The 22,097-nt window shown below is 43.9% G+C and overlaps 1 protein-coding gene across 4 annotated transcripts in view; it reads left to right on the plus strand.

Moving 5' to 3' along the window:
• LOC137434223 (gap junction gamma-1 protein) overlaps nucleotides 1-22,097 on the plus strand; it is a 135,876-nt gene that overhangs the window by 78,293 nt on the left and 35,486 nt on the right. The gene's annotated exons all lie outside the window — the stretch shown is intronic.

Consider the following 22,097-nt stretch of genomic DNA (forward strand, 5'->3'; position numbering starts at 1 on the left):
CCAGAGGCTCCTTGATCTCGAAAAGCGCATAGAGCAAGGCGTTCTTCAGCGAATGAAGGAGGCTGGTGGATTTTGTCTGCCTGATTTCATCAAGAAGGGATTGAACATCTGGTTCGCTGTTGATAACATCAACCTCTTAGAAGACACACCGACTGGACAGAATACATTCCATGGCACAGTGATCGTGATCAACCAGCGAGCAGAAGATGGCGAGCCCATCAACCAACCACTTGTCATCCCAGAGAAACTTCTCGCACCGGCACCACTCGCGTTCGAAGTCAAGTACCTGCAAGAGCCAATCATTAAACCTTAACCAATTCGATTTGAGGTCTACCATCTAGAAAAGCGGAGGAGTAAGATTTCCAAAGACTTCACTCACACCTGGGCGCTTGCCAACTACTACGGTACTGATGACAGAGGTGGTGAAAAGCTAAATGACCAACGTGTGGAGAATATAGAGCAGCAAGAGACTGAAGAACTGCAAGGTCAGACCGCAGGTCAAAACCCCAGATATTCCGACGATCCTATTCTTTCAGTGACAAAACGAATCCTTAAAGGTAAGGAGTTAGCAAAGGAAGAAGTTATGCCAACATGGGGTGCTACTAAATCTCTTCTGTTATCACGCTCCTGTCAGAGTCTGAGCCCGACTAACACAGAAGTGATCGCTCCGCTATTCAAGACTTCTCCAACGGATTACTCGACCCTCAATACTGTTCTGATGTTGACTCAGGGCATATCTGCTTTTGTGGTTGGTCCTGAGAGAAGAACCCTCATAACGCTCGATCTTGATCTTTACAGCCGCGCCCTCAAGGTTCAGCAGTCAGCGAATAACACCAACTGGATTCTCCGAGCGGGCGTTCTGCATATTGCGTTTGCTGCCCTGCATGCTCTTGGCAAAACAATCGACGGAAGTGGCATTGACACGTGTGCGATTGAAAGCGGCACATACACTTCTGCAGGTCTTCGTGGGGTCTATGGTGGCAAGGCATACAAGCGAGGAGTTGAGTACCACATCACGACTAGCCTGGCGATCATGATGATGAAGTTTGACGCCATTTTCTCTGATCATCCACCTGAACCACTTCGTGACCAATGCGTTGCTCTCAAGAAAGCTCTCCACGACCGTAGCCAAGACATGGTTGATATCTACAACGACATCCGGTCCTCGTACTCAGAAAATCCCCATGAGAAAGAAGATGACAACATCGGCGAGCTCGCTCAATTTCTCAACCAGTACCTCGAGCAGGTGGAAAGTCTTTTGCATCTCATAGGTGCCTGCCGTTCAGCACGAATAATCCGTCCAGTAGTTTAGTTTGCATAATTCTCGGATGTGTTATCTTGAGAATTTAGAGGAATTGTGTTACATTTCTTAACTACTTGTGTCGATAATTGTGTACGTTTGGTAAGAAATGATATAGTTAGCGAAGATTTTGACGAATAATCCATCCAGTAATTTTAGTTTAAAAGCTATTTAATTATCAAAATTATCTTGCATGATTCTCGGATGTGTTATCTTGAGAATTTAGAGGAATTGTGTTACATTATTACATACTTGTGTAAACAAAAACATTTTGTGACATTAAACAAGCGAAACAAACATAGTTCTGTATTTATATCATTTGTAAGACTTTTGCTATTTCGGTAAATATTTTCTAAATTTGACTAAGAATGGCTTTAAAACGTAGATTTATTTGTGACTGGCCAGTCTGATCGCAAAAATTACTGCTTCAGCCGTCTTCTCGTGCATGAAAACCCTCAGAGAGTGGTACTATATGACCAGGTTTTATCGCTACCTTCGAAATGACCTTGACCTTGGCATGGAACCTAACCGGAAGTCGGGGATCGCCACTTCCGGTCGCTTCGAAAGTATCATAAATGGATTTAGCGTCATCGAAAACCTCTCTAACGACCCCGAGATCGATAAAATCTCTCAGTTGTTAGGGGAGAAAGTCGCATGGTCAGTCCCGGGGGTCACTGGAAACAAAACACCCCTTAAAAGGGGGTCCAGGGATCGGAAAATTTGAACCCCATTATTTTCGAATAAATTGACCAAAAATCAATCCAACAAAGCAAAAAAATCAATTTTAGCACGCAAATCGCACGGGAGCTGTTTTTCATGACACCTCATACCACACTAGGATATGTCCGTAGGTATCTTGCTTCCCTCTCTACTGCATCCATTTGGGTTTGATCGAACCTTGCAAGTGTAAAAGATACGAGGAGGTCTTGTGAACAAGAGCAAGCTTTTGATCCAGCACAATACAAACCCTGCTACGAGTATAAATAGGACATGCAATTTGAAAATGATGGACATTATTCGCATGTAGAAATGCTGGAAGGCAGTTTGGTGCCGTACCATGCTATTTTATTCGTTCAATATCCTGTGATGTGGTAGAGAACAGGTCGGAGGTGGTAAAACGGTTTTCAACACCGCTGGATTCATCGGTGACACAGCTATGACTTATTCCAGTTTGTTTACCATCCCGGTTCCTGTTAAGCAAAGGTTTAATCAGAGCGATGTATCGTATTACCAAAATTATCCCAATAATACTAGAATTTATATTATTATCCCAATAAGAATGTATTGTTATCCCAAAAATTATCCCAATAATGGGACAGCACACTAGAATTTGAAATTAAATCTGTCTACCTGTGTGTGTATATTTTTTCCTACAATGCAAAGCATCATGTAATTTATAGAAATGTATTATTGGGTTATTTTTGACAGTGATGCACTACCGATCTGGCTGGATGGTCTTGACATATGCACACTCGCCTCTAAGCCGTCTCGTCTAGGTTTGAATCCCGGCCCAGCTATTAACTGTCATCCTTATGTTACACAGGCATGGTGATTCATCAATGGCTGTGTCATCCCTTGGATGGACGTCAAACGGGAGACCCATCTGCCAGCATTAGTTGGTGTATGTTAAATAACCCACGGTGTCCTTTGCGAAGAATAAGCGAGCTATTGTCGGCAACCTGAACAAATTAAAAATTCCTGCCCTGACTTCCTGGGCCGGAGTGACGACCTGTCCAGCATTGTAACCGAGTAACTGCTTTTGCAGCACCAACGCTCTGCATAGGGCATAGTCAATGATGGCGATGATGCCTTACTGAATTTGATTGGACCCTACAACGAGGGCTGCGTCACCCATCAGCATCAAAATGCACCATGCCATACTGTTGTGTCTGTGTAATAGGAATTTATTCGACGACAATGATTTGTAAAATCAGCAGTCGTCAGCCCAGATCCCGACTGAAACCCAAAATAAACCACTGGGTTGTCTCAGGACACAATCCGAGGGCTAGTCAACACACGACAACTCCCCACTGAACTTTGTTCCTGATATCTTACTTTCAAAACCGGGTACAAAGTGTTGGTTATTTAAGTGTCTGAGAAGTGCTTGCGAAAGGCGGACCAAATCTCGATTACAAATTAACCATGCATATTTCCTTCGTTTCCCAATACTTTCTTTGTGATGTGGAAGGCACTCTTTCACACAGTCTGATTAAAAGAAATAAATAATCATATAATAAAATTGTATTATCACAGCCAAGCCATGATAAACACATGGTGTGTACAGTTTCTGAAAACATTGAGTCGCATGTCACCATTTGTACAGATGTCATAATTCCATCAATAGAATTGTAAAACTCATGTTGATGCATCTTTACTCAAGTTGTTGTAAGCTCTTTCAGCTTCTGTAAATGACTTAATTTTGTCTAAAATAAGGGAAGTCTAAAAAAAAGGGGACTATCAGGTTCATTGTTTTATCTGTGCAAAGTTGATGATATCAGATATGAAATACAGTAGCTTTTAGTTGATTGGGGTCTGACAGGATGGCCTGGAGGTATGCACACTCACCTTTAAGCCATCTAGCCTTGGTTTGAATTCTGAAGCAGATATAAGCTATCATTCCTATGTCTCACATGTAGTGTGATTCATCAATGTGTGTGCCGTCCCTTAGATCGACGTTAAACGGACGTCTCACCTGCAGGCATTGCTGGTGGACGTTAAATATCCCACAGTGTCCTTTGCGAAGAGTAGGCAACCTATCGCCGAAGAGTAGGCAACCTATCGCCGAAGAGTAGGCAACCTATCGCCGAAGAGTAGGCAACCTATCGCCGAAGAGTAGGCAACCTATCGCCGAAGAGTAGGCAACCTATCGCCGAAGAGTAGGCAACCCATCGCCGAAAAGTTGGCAACCCATCGCCGAAGAGTAGGCAACCCATCGCCGAAGAGTAGGCAACCCATCGCCGAAGAGTAGGCAACCCATCGCCGAAGAGTAGGCAACCCATCGCCGAAGAGTAGGCAACCCATCGCCGAAGAGTAGGCAACCCATCGCCGAAGAGTAGGCAACCTGTCGCCGAAGAGTAGGCAACCTGTCGCCGAAGAGTAGGCAACCTGTCGCCGAAGAGTAGGCAACCTGTCGCCGAAGAGTAGGCAACCTATCGCCGAAGAGTAGGCAACCTATCGCCGAAGAGAAGGCAACCTATCGCCGAAGAGTAGGCAACCTATCGCCGAAGAGAAGGCAACCTATCGCCGAAGAGTAGGCAACCTATCGCCGAAGAGTAGGCAACCTATCGCCGAAGAGTAGGCAACCTATCGCCGAAGAGTAGGCAACCTATCGCCGAAGAGTAGGCAACCTATCGCCGAAGAGTAGGCAACCTATCGCCGAAGAGTAGGCAACCTATCGCCGAAGAGTAGGCAACCTATCGCCGAAGAGTAGGCAACCTATCGCCGAAGAGTAGGCAACCTATCGCCGAAGAGTAGGCAACCTATCGCCGAAGAGTAGGCAACCTATCGCCGAAGAGTAGGCAACCTATCGCCGAAGAGTAGGCAACCCATCGCCGAAGAGTAGGCAACCCATCGCCGAAGAGTAGGCAACCCATCGCAGAAGAGTAGGCAACCCATCGCCGAAGAGTAGGCAACCCATCGCCGAAGAGTAGGCAACCCATCGCCGAAGAGTAGGCAACCCATCGCCGAAGAGTAGGCAACCCATCGCCGAAGAGTAGGCAACCCATCGCCGAAGAGTAGGCAACCCATCGCCGAAGAGTAGGCAACCCATCGCCGAAGAGTAGGCAACCCATCGCCGAAGAGTAGGCAACCCATCGCCGAAGAGTAGGCAACCCATCGCCGAAGAGTAGGCAACCTATCGCCGGCACTATGCACTAATTACAATTTAATGCCCCAACTACTAACTATTACTGGGAGAGGGATGGCAAACCGTCCAGCATTAACTTGACCAAGAAACTGTTTCGGCAACACCGGCGCTCCCTCCGTAACGGAGTATGGCACATCTGATCAGAGTTAATTGATGCCGGATAAAAATGGTGTTCAACATAACCTCAATTATAGTTTGATTATTATTTAAAGGGCTGTTGGAGTACGGTATAGTGTCCCAATCAATTTCATTTTCAAGTTCTCCGATGTGCATAAGTTGTCAAAATATATTATAGACACCTAAAGAAATGTATTTTTTTTAATGTAAGATTGTCATTTTTGGAGCAACATAATAAATTCGAGGAACCGACAGTGTGGCCATTAACAGGTTGTTTGTTATAGGTTTTATTCTTGAAATAATATGGTTTTAGTAAAGGGGTTGCATGCTCTCTGGTGTCAGTTTTGCAAAGCCCCTCGCAGGTTGGAGCACTTATAATTATAAGCTTGGATGACTGATCGGGTCAAGTGTATATAAATTCTCTTAATCTACCACATGGTCAAATTTGTAGTGTAATTGCACCATGAATGCGAACAAGTAACACCACTTAATTTGGAACAAATAATTTATTATCGACAAACAAAACAGAACCTAACGAGACAGCATAATAAATACATAATGACAATCACTAATTATAATATGGGCAGCAGGGGAAGCTAAATGACAAACAAAATAAAATCAAATGGGCCGGAATGATTAAAAGGAACAAAATTAAGGAATCAGGCCTGATAAGAGGATGCTGGGAGTGGGAAGATGTGGGGGGAGCGAGAGCCAGTAAAAATAAGTCTAGAGAGAAATTATCATTAGGAACCATGACTACTTGCGGACCTGCTCTTGCGAATGACGAGCCAATGGCATAGCAGAAGAGTGGTGTGGGTAAACATATCCTGCACAACAAAAGTTGGTGTTGCCAGGTAGTTTTGAGGACATCGGCAGCATGTAGAGCGGTGCAATAGAATTGCAGGCTCATAAAGACTGATCGAAACGTCACAGAACCAAAAGCACCTCAACTCTCTTCCTGACCCGTGCAGGGATGGGTGTACATTGCTGTGTCGTACTGATGTTGGATGAACCAGCTCCAAAATCTGGACTCGACTCGTCTCCCCATGACTGCTCAATCTTGAATCCTCAGGAACTGAACTCTTCCGCATTTCCTACAAGAGTTTTCCCAAATGTCACCAGAGTATCCCTTCAATCCTAATACACCTGCTCCGCGCATGGTTTCCCTTGAAAGCAATCCAGAAATCAGTGGGACAGCTTTAAAAAGGCAAGTTAGAACCAAGCGTAGCTATCAGTCGTGCAAATGCATGTTCAAATGCCCAGCACACCTCCAGGCTGATGGTTAATGCAGGTGGTGGAGAAAGGTCTGCAATAAATAAATAAATAAAGGAGTAATCCCTGCCCTCTCCATATATTCCATTTACTCTTTTCTCCTCTCTCTCTCCTTGCCACCTCCTCCTCTATTTTTTTGTCAATATTCTTTATCTCAAGTCACCCTCCCCCTCCTCCCCCCCCCCCCCCCCCCCCACTGACCTTTCCCCCATTCCAAGTACATGATATGTGGACAGCATTACAATTGGTACATTTTCATCAGAGGGTATTTCATAATGCTTGCTGTTCTTTGGAGGGCACATTATTCAGGCTTTCATGTCAACTTGAAGAATATTTAGATTTTTTTCATTCATGAGTAGTCCTTTCAGCCTTCGATGTTACCATGCTTACATAGACCCTGCTAGTATATCAAGTAGGATGTCCAAGTTAGGTAAATATTGGCCATGGATGTTTGGCAAGTGCAAGATGTGTCCTCCCCAATCGTGACTCATGATCTTTATTACCCCCATTGACCTTTCTTAACTCAACATCTTACAAGTTGTTAGTTCCTCCCATCTCCTATCCTGTTTTCCTGTTTGTTCAATCCCTTGATGTTTGTCCCACTGTCAGTCTACCTTGCTCTTCCATAAGCCTCGTTCCTGTAAAAAAAGAAAAGACAAACAACAACAAAAAAAAGTATGTGAATGAGATGTGAATATGACAAAGCAAGATGGGGCAAACATCATCATTTATATTTTGTTGATTTGAAATTTGTGATTTTGAAAACTGGGGTTAGGAAAACATGTTTTGTTTTTTTAACATAACGGTACATTTGTGCAAGTACAGTGGTATCCTTTGTGACTTACTTGGCTTTCATTTGGGAAACTTCAAGTTGAAAGGAGCTCCTTGATAGTGCCCCAAATGCCGACAGCATATACGGATTGCTAAGTAGCCATGGCCAAAAGCACTCGGGATTGGCACCGCATTTGTCATCTTGTCCACTTCCGATTTTACTTTTGTCGACATACTCTTCTTGTTCATTTTGATGGAAATACGTGGGTGTTCAGTTATTTCATTTTTGAAAAAGCATTTGTTTTCTCATCATAGTATCTTCATAATAGTCATGGTTCTTCTTTCCTTGGAATTTTGTTGTTGTTTTTACAACAAAAGTCCTTGTCAAATGCAGCAAATAAAAGTTAATAGAAGGGGCAAAAATGGTCAATTCAACCGATAGTATGTGTAAACGGTATTTATTGACCAAACCCCGAAAATTTCCTTTTTACAACACACGTCAAGAATAATATGCTTCCAGATGGGATAGCTGGTTTAATGTCCCATTTAAAAGGTGTGGTGCTCCTCAATGCAGCTCCCAATTATTGCTCTAAAGTAAACCAGGAAGCAGTGTTGGTTGTGTACGACCTTGCCAGTGATTTAAATTAAGATCCCATAATCACAGAGGGAAGCTTGCTGGCCAGCCACGAGAGGCTTTCAATTTGTGCCTGTAAGTGGGTTTTTAATGTTGTATTGTTTGTCCTTTCACTTTTATCGCAATTTCAGGTAAACTGTTCGAATCATGCTGATAATTATTACCATGCGCATGTGAAGCGAAAAACAGGGTTAATCAATTGCTTGACTTTATTTGTCCGTGTGTCAACAAATGTCAGTTTATAATCGAGGAAAAACTTGATTTCAATCGAGCGTTGTATCTTGAATATGAACAAACAAACCTGGAGTTTTACAGTACTTTGGCTCTGAATTCGTCCCAACCACACGTGCGCAGAGAGGAGTGAGATAATTATTTTACTCTGTCTGTCTGTCTGGCAGTTAAACAAAATTGAAAATCATTACAAACAGCAAATTACTGTTTTTAAGGACAAAAACAACAGGCATGAAGAACTAATATAATGTGTCAAATAAGGTGGTGTTATCGACACTGCAACGATGGTAAACTTCCGAAAATGTTTTTCTACAACCTTTAATATCTGTTTTATTAGCCCCCGTTGGACTTGGCCCAAAACAGGGGGCTAATGGATTGGGTCTCGTCCGTGTGTCCGCAACCATATCTCTGGAGATGTATTGACCGATTTTGTTCATACTCGGCACAAAGACGGTACATGATGGGGTACATATGCACATCATTTTGTTTCGTGCTGCAATCAAAAATGGCCGACTGGCGGCCATTTTAGTTGTAAAAACCCGATATGAACACGTCCTCAAACATTTCCTGAACATGCATTTACCGATCTTGTTCAAACTTGGCACACAGATTTTGAATGATAGCTTACATAGATACGTTATTTATTGTCGAGATCAGATTGATGATGGCCGACTGGTGGCCATTTTGTTATTTAAACATGTCCCCAACTATTTCTCCACATGCATGGACCGATTTTGTTCAAAGTTGGCACAAATGCAATACATGAGAGTTTACATATTGTTACGGATTCGTCACTTCCGCTGTTGTGGTTTTCACACACTTGACATGTTTCTGAAATTATGTATTATTATTATTCTCAAAAGGTTTATTATTCACGAACGGTTATCAAAAGTTAAAAAGGATAACTGTAAGTGAAACAGGAAACCGACCCGGAAGAGGTGAAGAAAAAAGGCGGTGAAGAAGAGGAAGGCGTGAGGACAGAAAAAAGACGTGCCTTGAAGCTCCGTACGGAGCGTGGTTGAGCGAACGTCGCGAGTGAACTTTGAGTCCGTGAAAGGAATCGTGCGGTTGGTGTTATCGCTGGAGGAGTGGGAAAAGCCTGCGAAGTCAGGTACAGGCGTGAGGTTCCGGAGAATCCTCGCCTAGAGGCTTTGGGCTCGAGCCAGAGCCGGCCGCCATTTTGGACCCTCGCGCGTCGTTCACTGGAAAAGGTTTCTGTCGCCTCCGATGGTCTCACCGTCCGGTGGTCTGCCGTGGCTGAGTGTGCACTAAAGCGGCGTCTGAAGATTGCACTGCGGTTCGCTGTTTGAACGGTGCATGTGCACGTCTGGATCGCGTCTTTGGGAGTTCCCTTTCCACTGCCCGTTTGCTGTTGGTGTGGATCACGTGACAGCCCACGCCTTGCCTACACCTCCTTACCCGCCATCGCCCCGTCGCCTCATCTCCGTTGAGTTATAGGGACATTGAGGGGTTTTGTTCCGGTCACCGGGAACGCAGTGAGTGATGTAACTTAGTGGTGGTACCATCCTAAGATATATTGATTGTCTGGATTTGCTATCATTGTTGGTAATGTTATTCTTGTGTGGTTTTTAATATATTATTGGTTTGTTTATACCCATTGGTGTGGTTTCCTTATTGATTTCGACACAAAATAATATATATTTTCTGCCGTGATTCCTCCCGGGGTTCGGAGGTATACCAAGACCAGAAGGTCGGGGAGGAACACGTAACAGAAATTGGGGGCTCGTCCAATTGACTCGTGGGCTCGAAATTGGGTCTGCGTCCGTGATCTAAAATTCCCTAAATTTAGTCCGGGAAAGAATTCCCAAATTTGGAACTTGTTCCAACATTCCCAAATTTTTCCAAAAACAACAACAAAAATTTTTTTATTTATTTATTTCTTGTGTGAAGGTTAACAGCTGTTAACAATAGTCACCATGGAGTTTGATGCAGAGAAGTTTGCAGTGACCCCTAGTGAAGCACAGTTCAGAGCGTTAGTAAAATCGGACCTCTTGAAATTGGCCAAACATTTTAGCTTGGAGGTCCGAACTAATATGAGGAAGGCAGAGATGCAGACAGTGGTGATACAATCTATGGTGGGATTAGGAACATGGGAAGAGGTAGCCTGGGATTGGTTACCCGAGGAACCGGAAGATGTGGAGCTCCGGAAACTGGAGATGCAATTACTGAGCCAGGAAACAAGAGCAGAACAGGAACGAGAACTCCAGGAAAGGTTAAAAGCAGAGGAAAGGAAAGCAGAAGAGAAGAGAAACAAGCAGAGGAAAGGAGAGTTGAAAGAGAACTCGAGGAAAGAAGAGCAGCACAGGAAAGAGAACTCCAGGAAAGGTTAGAAAGGATGAAAGCAGAGGAAAGGAGAGTGGCAAGGGAACTCGAAGCAGAGGAGAAAAAAGCTGAAAGGGAGTTAAAGGCACACGAAATGGTGCTTCAGCAGGAAATTAAAACCAAGGAGCTAGATTTAATGAAAGAACGGGGAGAGGTACCATCCATGCTGACTGGTTCGACACCTAGTCAGACCACCTGGGATGTTGGCAGACATGTGCGGCTGGTTCCACCATTCAATGAAAAGGAGGTAGCCAAATCTTTTTCACACTTTGAGAAAGTGGCTCAACTGCTAAACTGGCCTGAGGAGTCCTGGACCATATTAGTGCAAAGTGTTCTGGTGGGTAAAGCTCAAGATATTTATTCGGCTTTACCGATTTGACCAATGTGCAGATTATGAGGTATTGAAGAAAAACATTCTCAAAGCCTATGAATTGGTCCCGGAAGCTTACCGGCAAAAATTCCGGAATGCCAGGAAGAGGGAGAGTGAGACCCATGTGGAGTTTGCCAGAATGAAAGAAACCATGTTTGATAGGTGGTGTGATTCAAAAGGGGTTGGGAAAGACATCGAACTATTGCGACAATTGATCCTGGTGGAGGAATTCCAGCAGTGTGTCCACGAGGACATTAAAGTACATCTGGAGGAAAGGAAAGTACCAAAGCTGTATGAGACAGCAACCATGGCAGATGACTATGCCTTAACCCACAGGATGGGGTTCCACAAACCTAACTTCTCGCCTAGACATAGCCAGGGGAGCTATGGTACATCAGGGGCGGAGAACGAAAATTCATGGGGGCGGCCTCGAGATGAGTATGAGGACCACTTTGATACTACGACTTCTAGGAACCCGAAGACAGCAGTTCCAAGGCAGACTTACCCTCCTGGGGGCTCGAGGCAAACCACGAGGTTCTTCTCCGTGCCTACTTGCGCATTTTGCCATAAACCTGGACACTTGATGTCCCACTGTTATGCCCTGGGAAAGGAAAATCAGGAGCGGAGTTCGACTATTACCACTCCGAATGCAATGGCCATTGTGAGAAATTGCCCTCAAAAGTTGCCCTCAAACCAACCATTTATTTCAGAGGGGTTTGTGTCACTGGATGGAGCCTCGACTAACCGGAGACGGAGGGACACAGGAGCACATCAATCTTTAATGCTTGAAGGCATCTTGCCATTGTCAGAGGAGACGGCAACTGGTGATAGTGTTTGTTTACAGTGGATTGGTGGCTGTGTTAGTGCTCCACTTCATGTCATCCATTTGGAGTCCGATTTGGTGTCAGGACCGGTCACTGTCGGTTTACAAGCCACTCTTCCTGTAGAAGGAGTATCTTTTGTTATCGGGAATGAGTTGGCCGGTGGTCAAGTTTCTGGTAACCCGATGTTTGTTGAAAAGCCTAGTTGGAAAGCGCCCTGAAGAGAAGAGGAAATACCCTGAAACTAAGTGTCAGCACACGCACGTCAGGGATGGAGGCAATATTGACAAGCTCTTTGTAGGGGGACTTAACTTCAAAACAAAGGAAGATGTTCTGGAGTCTGCCTTCAGCAAATATGGACCGCTTTTGGAAGTGCTGCTGATAAAAGACAGGGAGACACAAAAGTCAAGAGGGTTTGGCTTTGTCACGTTTGAAAACTCAAAGGACTCCAGAGTCGCAGAAAAGGATCTGAATAGAAAAGAGTTGGAGGGTCGGACCATAACAGTAGGGAAGGCATTTCCTAGGTGTCGAGGGGGCTACAGAGGAGGACCACGGAGTAGTAGTGGTGGTGGCCGCAATCGATATTATTATGGAGGCTTCCAGAGTTATGGCAGCTCCCAAAGGAAGGATTATCAGAGCAGTGGCCGAAAAGGAGACCGATATTCATGTGACTACAGTGACAAGTGGTCCAACCGTGATTATTAGGAAAGTTAGAAAGAGTTGAAGCACTGAATGCTGCGGAGCAGCCGAGCCAAGATTCCTACACGGATTAACCGTGAACGCCACGTTCCTAAAAGCGTCCATGTAGTGAACTTTCCGACACGGATTAACCGTGAACTCCACGTTCCTAAAGGCGTCCATGTAGTGAACTTTCCTACGCGAACTAACCGTGAACTCCATGTTCCTAAAGGCGTCCATGTAGTGAATATGTCCAGGCCTCACCACCCAACCACCATGGAACCTGGCCCTCAGCTCGGCCTCCCGGAAAAAGTGCTATTGATTTGCTTGACTTTGGATTTTTGATCAACCCCTTAACCTTCATTCAAAAGAAACTAAAAGTAAAAATCAGAGGTTCATGAGATGGAGTTTGGCTTTGCAGGGGTTCCACTTGGAAATTGAACATGTAAAGGGCAGGGACAATGTCGTTGCTGGTGCTTTGTCCAGAGTGAATTCACGTTGGAAATCTCTGTGGGTTGTGTGAAATTTTGTTGCTTTATTTTTGGGAGATATTAATTGCTGCTCACGGGAATTGGTGATTTGGGGTTGTGAGTTTATTTTTGTTTGTTTAAAGAGTTTGCATGCAAAGAAAGTTTTCGCTGTGTTCAAACTTTCTTTCTTGAGGGGGGGAAGTGTTACGGATTCGACACTTCCGCTGTTGTGGTTTTCACCCACTTGACATGTTTCTGAAATTATGTATTATTATTATTCTCAAAAGGTTTATTATTCACGAACAGTTATCAAAAGTTAAAAAGGATAACTGTAAGTGAAACAGGAAACCGACACGGAAGAGGTGAAGAAAAAAGGCGGTGAAGAAGAGGAAGGCGTGAGGACAGAAAAAAGACGTGCCTTGAAGTTCCGTACGGAGCGTGGTTGAGCGAACGTCGCGAGTGAACTTTGAGTCCGTGAAAGGAATCGTGCGGTTGGTGTTATCGCTGGAGGAGTGGGAAAAGCCTGCGAAGTCAGGTACAGGCGTGAGGTTCCGGAGAATCCTCGCCTAGAGGCTTTGGGCTCGAGCGAGAGCCGGCCGCCATTTTGGACCCTCGCGCGTCGTTCACTGGAAAAGGTTTCTGTCGCGTCCGATGGGCTCACCGTCCGGTGGTCTGCCGGGGCTGAGTGTGCACTAAAGCGGCGTCTGAAGATTGCACTGCGGTTCGCTGTTTGAACGGTGCATGTGCACGTCTGGATCGCGTCTTTGGGAGTTCCCTTTCCACTGCCCGTTTGCTGTTGGTGTGGATCACGTGACAGCCCACGCCTTGCCTACACCTCTTTACCCGCCATCGCCCCGTTGCCTCATCTCCGTTGAGTTATAGAGACATTGAGGGGTTTTGTTCCGGTCACCGGGAACGCAGTGAGTGATGTAACTTAGTGGTGGTACCATCCTAAGATATATTGATTGTCTGGATTTGCTATCGTTGTTGGTAATGTTATTGTACACCGCTCCTTTCCTATGCCATCTCCAGGCATTGCAAATCGTCATTGCCGGGCACCAAAGGGGGCTCGGCAGTGACGCACGCTGAAAGGAGAGTACTCAGTTTTCACTCTGGTTTCTTGTTTGTTTTCTTGTTTGTTTTCTTGTTTGTTTGTTTTCTTTCTTGTTTGTTTGTCCGGACGATATCTCAGCCATCCTTTGAGCTAGGAAGCTGAAATTTCGGCACAAGAGTGAGCAAGTCCTTTCTCAAAAACGGTATTTTTTTTTTTGATTAATCAATGAATTGAGGAGTTATTTAATTATTAGCGATTAATTAAGTACTTATTTAATTAATCAAATTTCCTTTCTCTTCTGACCATTAACTCAGGCACCTTTTGAGTTAGGAAGCTGATATTTGGACATGCCAATGACCAGGTGATTTGGCTGCAAAGGATATTTTTGATTTATTAATTAATCAATTAATCGAGTAATTATTTAATTATTCGATTAATGACAAAAAATTTTTTTTTTTTTAAAGTTACAGATTCTGATGAAATAGTGCTAGTTTATGTGTTCTCTGACCAAATTGATTAATAATTTAATTTTTTTATGATTATTATTTATTTATTTTCATTATTAATCATTTATTTATTTTCTTTCTCATTTGGCCAATATCTCAGGCACCTTTTGAGCTGGGAAGCTAATATTTGGACATGAGTGACCAAGTGATGTGGCTATCAAGGATATTTTTGATTTATTGATTAATCATTTCATCTATTAATTATTTATTGATGAATCGATTAATTATTTATTGAGTAATTAATTAATTATTTAATTTTTTATAAATGACTTATTTAATTAAATTTCTAAAAGATACATCTTCGGATGAAGCACTAGTGGTTTAGTTATGCGATTAGCCAATTGATTATGAAAATATTTTGTGATAATCTTTTATTGATTTTAATTATACAATTAATCAATCAATTAGTGTACACCTCTCCCTCCCAATGCAGCCTCAATGAGCTGCACTGCGGTATTGCCGGGCGCCAGAGGCGCCCCGGCAATGCCGCGCTGCAGCATATTTAATTATTTGGCATGGGGCGTTGTACTTTTAATGTATCTATACTTGTTCTTGTGTGGTTTTTAATATATTATTGGTTTGTTTATACCCATTGGTGTGGTTTCCTTATTGATTTCGACACAAAATAATATATATTTTCTGCCGTGATTCCTCCCGGGGTTCGGAGGTATACCGAGACCAGGAGGTCGGGGAGGAACACGTAACAATATGCAGAACATTTTGTTTTGTAATCCGACCAAAGATGGCCGACTGATGGCCTTTAACTCCACACAGCAAAATTATTAAAATCATGGGGGTTATGACATTTTATGTCTTTTTCTTGTTTCAATCAAATTATATACTTGAACACTATTGAACACAAACGATCTTATTGGCACTATCAAAAACCTTTTGTTTAGTAGTACTTGGACAAAATATTACTTCATCACGACCAATCTAATATGCTGCTCACAGACCCCGTCCATGTCCTTGTTTCTCAAGACTGAGTGGGGTATAGTGTTCTATGAACGCTCTAGTTTATGATACTTTAGTCAAGGCCTAAATCTTCGACCTCTTTCTGTCGTACTATAGATAGATGGGCATGCCTGTCGTGTTAGTGTCCTTAGTCCTGGCACGTTTACTTTTCAAAATGAATTTATTTGCAGTTTCTGTTTACTTGTAAATTGCTAAAAATAATAATTTATTCCATTCACTCTGTTCTTCACAGAAATCTACAAACCAAGATTGCATGAACAATTACTTCAGCACATTATCTTTCATAACCTGAAAAACTTCTTATGGAAGTTGTTTTGGGCATAAATTAAACTTGTGTTAAACTATGGCAAGATTTTTTTTTTTTTTTTTTTTTTTTTTTTTTTTTTGTATACTGAATCGAGGCTCGTGAAAGAGCTAACATTTACTTCACAAACAAATCGACCAGACAAACAAAATACACAAAAAGAGGGAGCGGAAGACAAGATGGGGAGAAAAGGGGAAGCACACAAACACAACATCCGAGAGCAGGGAGATGTGTGGAAGGGAGAGGGCCCGGGGGGAGGAGGCATGGGAAGGGGGGGGGGGGGGGGAATATAAGATATAAAGATAAATTCCTTTTTAATTTAATTTAAAGCAAATATAGCAAAGCAAAGATAAAGCAAAGATAATAAAATAAATTTAAAGATATAAAGATAAATTAAGTTATTCCTTAACATTACAAAAGCAAAACTTGCAGTAAAAGCTAAACTTTTGTTGTTTTTTTTGTACAGTACGTTGCCATTTGAAATAACGTTTATATGGCACAATGTGAAGCACGAACATTTCATTTGCTTTCCCGAGATCCTACACAGAGTGTAATTTGATTTCACGATTCAGACAAAAGCAAAGGATATACAAAAGCTCTTTTGGACATCAGTTTGGATGCTCTTTCAGAGTCACTGTTGCAAAACAAGGAGCTTTTGAACCGTAGAACACACACACACACATCTCGTTTTTTCATTTCTGTTCCTCACAATTCTATCTCTCTCTTTTATACACACACACACACACACACACACACACACACACACACACACACACACACACACACACACACACTTAATTAATTGTACAGTATCGGTTGTTCCTAAACTTAAATATAAATAATTTAAAGGATTGCTGTAAATGATGTTAATTTCACAACATCCCATATTCAACTTTATTTAAATTTTAAACCTCAAACATAGTTCCTCCACCTAAAGCAAGAACCTTAACCCGTAAGCAATTGACTAGTTCCCCGACTGCATGGATCATCAGCTGGGCACCGTTCTTCCTCGGGGTTTCGATCCTTTCAGCCCAATGAGAAGCAGTATAGTGGATTTTCCACCAAAAGATAATGACAAATCAGCGGGAGAAGCCTCACCAAAAGAAATGTCAATCGTCACACACACACACACACACACACACACACACACACACACACACACACACACACACACACACACACACACACACACACACACACACACACACACACACACACACACACACACACACCTTTTTAATGCTAGCTTTCCATTTGCACAGCATGAGAATAAAAGTCCTTTGCTTTAACTTGTAGCGAAACTATAATGTTTTAGTAAAGCATTTGATCATTCCTCATGTTTGTTATACTTTGACAACTTACAGTGCCTTCAGAAAGTATTCACACCTATTGACTTTTTCACATTTTGTTGTGTTACAGCCAGAATTAAAGATGGATTAAACTTATAGTTTTTTTCACTCCTCTACACATAATACCCCATAATGTCAAAGTAGAATTTTTTTTTATTTTAAATTTTACAAATTAGTTAAAAATGAAAAGATGAAATGTCTTGAGTCAATAAGTATTCAACCCCTTTGCTATAACACACCAAATTGAGCTCAGGTGCATCTAATTTCCTTTGATCATCTTAGAGATGTCTCCACAACTTGAATGGAGTCCACCTGTGGCCAATTCAATTGATTGGACATGATTTAGAAAGAAACACACCTTTCTATATAAGATCCCACATTTGACAGTGCATGTCAGAGCAGAAACTCTACCATGAAGTCCAAGGAACTGTCCGTAGAACTCCGAGATAGATTTGTGAGGAGGACTAGATATGGGGAAAGGTACAACGCAATTTTTAGAGTGTTGAAAGCTCCCAAGAGCACAGTGAGTTCCATTATTAGGAAATGGAAAGAATATGAAACTACCCAGAATTTTGCTAGACCTGGCCGTCCGACCAAACCGAGCAACCGGGCAAGAAGGACCTTGGTCAGGGAGGTAACCAAGAACCCAATGAACACTCTGACAGAACTACAGAGTTCTTTAGCTGAGATGGGAGAACCTGCTGGAAGGACAACAGTCTATGCAGCACTTCACAAATCTAGACTTCACAAATCTAGACTTCACAAATCTATGGCCAGACGGAAGCCACTCTTGAGAAACAGGGACATGGCAGCATGCCTGGAGTTTGCAAAAAAGGTACATGAAAGATTGAGAGCTTGAGGTAAAAAGATTATTTGGTCTGATGAGACGAAAATTTAACTCTTTGGCTTGAATGCAAAGCATTACGTCTGACGGAAACAGCCCAGCTCATCACCCATCTAACACCATCCCTACCGTGAAGCATGGTGATGGCAGCATCATGCTATGGGGATGCTTTTCAGCACCAGGAACTGGGAGACTTGTAAAGATAGAGGGAACAATGATTTGGGCCAAATACATGCAAATAATTGAAGAGAACATTCTTCAGAGTGCCAAAGACCTTAGAGTGCAGCGAAGATTTACGTTCCAACAGAACAATGACCCCAAGCATACAGCCAAAGTAACACTGGAATTCATGGCTTCAGAACAAGAACATGAAACTCCTTGAGTGGCCCAGCCAAAATGCCAGACTTGTGGAAAGATCAGATCTGTGGAAAGACTTTTTATTATTTTTATGGGATACAAGATCGAGGCTCGTTTAAGAGCTAGCACATCATACACATATTAGCACATAAAACACAAAAAAACATAAACGGATATGTAAAACAATAAGGAGAGGGGGAGACGACATGGGGAGAGAGAGGGAAACACACAAGCACAACAGTAGAGAACAGGGACATCGGGAGATCTGTTCGAAGGGAGAGGGCTTGGGGGGAGGTGGAGGAGGGGGAGGGAATGGGTACACGGTACAAAACAAAATAACACGACAAGGAATTTCAGCAATGAAGTCGGGGAATGAAAGATGTGGATTTGGGGTATATTAATGGGGGTAGAAAAGATGAAGGTTTTGGATGGGGGAATATCAGAGATGGTGGTGAACAGTTGTTTTAAAGACCTGGAGGGAGGATTGGGATTGAAGAGATTGTGGGAGTTTGTTCCAGAGAATGAAAAAAAAAAATGGAATGAAAGAGTGAAGGTGAGGAGAGAGTCTTGATTTTGACAGTTTCACCAAAAGAGGGTTGCGGGCAGTTCTTGTGCATCCTGCAGGAATATTTGGAGGACATAGCACAGACAGAGCTGGGGGAGCTAGGCCAGAGAGGAGTTGGTAGAAGACAGAAAGACCACCAACCTGCCTGCGGTGAGAGAGTGAAAGGCCCTCAGAATCAGCTTCATTGCGGGAGATACCAATGATCCTGAAAGCTTTGGTTTCTACAGCGTGAAGCCGAGCTTGGTGTGAGGCAGGAGCACCAGCCCAGAGTGGAGAGTATTATTCCCTTGAGCTATGGATGAAAGCCTTGTATGTGGTGAGGAGCTCAGGTGTGCCAAGGAAGGACTTCGCATGACGGAGGATGCCCAGTCGGCGACTGGCTTTGGAGGTTTTCCAGCTTGGAAATGTGGTTTTCCCAGGAAAGATCATGGCAGATAGTGAGACCCAAAAGCTTGAGTGACAGAACTTCTTGGAGAGGATTGTTGAGAAAGTAGATGGGAGGGTTATCCAGACGGTCTTTTCGGAGAGTCATAGTGAGTGTGAGATTTGTCAGGATTGAAAGACATGTTCCACTTGTTTGACCAGTTTGTGATTTTGTCCAGGTCAGCAGAGAGTGAAGAGGCTGCTGCCTGCCGATCTGAGGGTTGAGATTTGGAGCGGCAGGGAGTGGAGTCATCAGCAAAGAGATGGAGAGGATTTTCCAGAGAGTCGGAAAAATTTAATTAATGAAGACCAGAAAAAAGGCCCAGAACACTGCCTTGGGGAACTCCAGCCTGAACAGGAAGGGGAGATGAGAGAAATCCATTCAGGGCCACACATTGACTGCGACCGGAAAGGAAGTCCGCAAGCCATGCGTGGAGATTTCCATGGATACCACAGGATGAGAGTTTGGTGAGCAGAGCGGGGTGCCAGACCGTATCGAAGGCACGAGATATGTCAAGGGAGACGGCTCTGATTTCCTGTTTGGCGTTGAGGGCCTCCATCCATTGCTGAGTCCGCAGAAGCAGCATGTCCATAGTCGAGTGACCTGGTCTGAATCCAAATTTATGATCCGAGATCAAGCCATTGGAGAAGAGGAAGGATTTAATATCAGAAGCGATGATGGAATGCCATTACCTTTCTGATGATTGGGAGCAGGCTGATTGGTCTGTATTTGCAAGGATTTTTTTGTAAAGCGGTGATGTTGGCTGATTTCTAAGCAGATGGTAGATGACCTTGAGCAAAAGAGAGGGTGAAGAGAACAGAGAGAGGGTGTGAAAGAGCAGCAGGACAGGATTTTAGGACCCGTGGGCTGATGCCGTCTTGTCCAGTTGCAGAATCAGAATCGAGGTTTGACAGACTTTTTCACCTTGTCAGGAGAGAAGGAGTCCAGGAGCAGCTGGGTTTGACTTGGTAAGGTGGGTACAGAGAGAGATTGGTTTGGGACACAATATTTGGAGGCAAACAGAGTTGGGGCATTCAGCTTTTTCATGTGCAGTGTCAGCTGTGTAGCCGTTTGAGGTAAGGGAGGGGATGGAAGGGGAACAAACACCAGAAACAGATTTGACCAGATGCCCCCAGGATTTGGAAGAGGGAGACAGGTTTGAGAGTTCAGTCTTGAGATTAGAGAGATATTGTTTCCTGGCTCTCCTGAGGGTAGACACACACTTGTTCCTGGCTTTGTGAAAGGAACTGAGATTGCCTTCAGTTGGATTAGCCTTCCAAGAGGCAAAGGCAAGTTGTTTCGTGGCAACTGCCTCACCACAAGATTCTGTGTATCATAGATGGGAGGAAGGGTATGACAACTGAAGACGAGATGGGATAAATCTGTCCATGAGAGAGCAATTTTCTTTGGAAGAATTCCCAGGATGAGTTTACGTCAGAGGCAGTAGTGATGGGAGACCAGTCCAGATGATTTATGGCTGCCTGAAGACCATGCCAGTCGGCCTGAGTGAAATGTCAGACTCGTCGACGCTGAGGAGGCTCTCTGAGAATGACCAGAGAGATGTCCACTTTAACAAGCACATGATCAGATGAACCAATTGGAGCAGAAGAAGAACAGCAGACATTTGCAGGGAAGTTAGTCATAACCAAGTCTAGAAGAGATGATGTACCGTTGACTAAGATCCGGGTCGGGAAATTGACATTATGTCAGTCCCAATGAGTCACAGATTGCTGTTCTTGAAGATTGCTGTTCACCGATGCTCCCCATCCAACTTGACAGAGCTTGAGCAAATCTGCAAGAAAGAATGGGAGAAACTCCCAAATCCAGATGGGCAAAGCTGATGCAGACATACCCAAGAAGACCCGATGCTGTATTCACTGCCAAAGCTTCTACGAAGTATTGACTGAGGGGCTGAATACTTATGTAAATTAGATATTTCTGTGTTTCATTTTCAATACATTTGTAAAAATGTCTAAAAACATGTTTTCCCTTTACCATTATGGGGTATTTTATGTAGATCGGTGACATAAAATTCAATTTAATCCATTTTAATTCCAGGCTGAAACGAAACAAAAGGTGAAAAAGTCAAGGGGTGTGAATACTTTCTGAAGGCACTGTATCTTGCCCATGTATCCCTCCTCAATGTGTCTGTCTGTTCAATTCCTTGCCTGTTTATTGGTCTATGGAACAAGCTTCTGACATGAGTCCTGTCTTGCTCCTCCCTTGAGTTTTTCAACGTGGCATCTCATCACGTCCTTGCATTTCATCGAATCTTTCTCTTTATGACATTGTATTTTGTTCTGAACGCTAAATGTCCTCACTTGTCCCCACTGCTAAGTGACCCCTAAGTTTTTTTACCCTAATTTTGGTCGTGTATCCATCCAAGGTTTGTTCATTCCCTATTTCCTGCATTCCATTGCTCTTTATATCTTACTAGCAGAGGTACCCGGCTTTGCACGGGAGTGGGAGGAGGAGGGGAGGGGGAAGAGGAGGGGAGGGGAACGGGGGGGGAGGGGGGGAGGGGGAAGCGGGGGAGGAGGAGGGGGAGGGGGAAGAGGAGGGGAGGGGGAATGGGGGGGAGGGGGAAGGGGGGGGAGGGGGGGAGGGGGAAGGGGGGGAGGGAAGGGTGCGGGGGTGCCCAGGGGAAGAAGGGCCCCTCCCCTCCCCCTCCCCCCTCCCCTCCCCCCTCCCCCCCCGCCCCCCCCCCTCCCCCTTCCCCCTCCCCCTCTCCCCCTTCCCCCTCCCCCTCCCCCCTCCCATCCCCTTCCCCCTCGTTCCCCTCCCCTTCTCTTCCCCCTCCCCTCCTCCTCCCCCTTCACACCAGGGGGGTTGACTCAGCCTGTCATC

This window comes from Myxine glutinosa, chromosome 10 (assembly GCF_964187855.1).
Source record: "Myxine glutinosa chromosome 10, kmMyxGlut1.1, whole genome shotgun sequence".
Lineage (NCBI taxonomy): Eukaryota > Metazoa > Chordata > Myxini > Myxiniformes > Myxinidae > Myxine > Myxine glutinosa.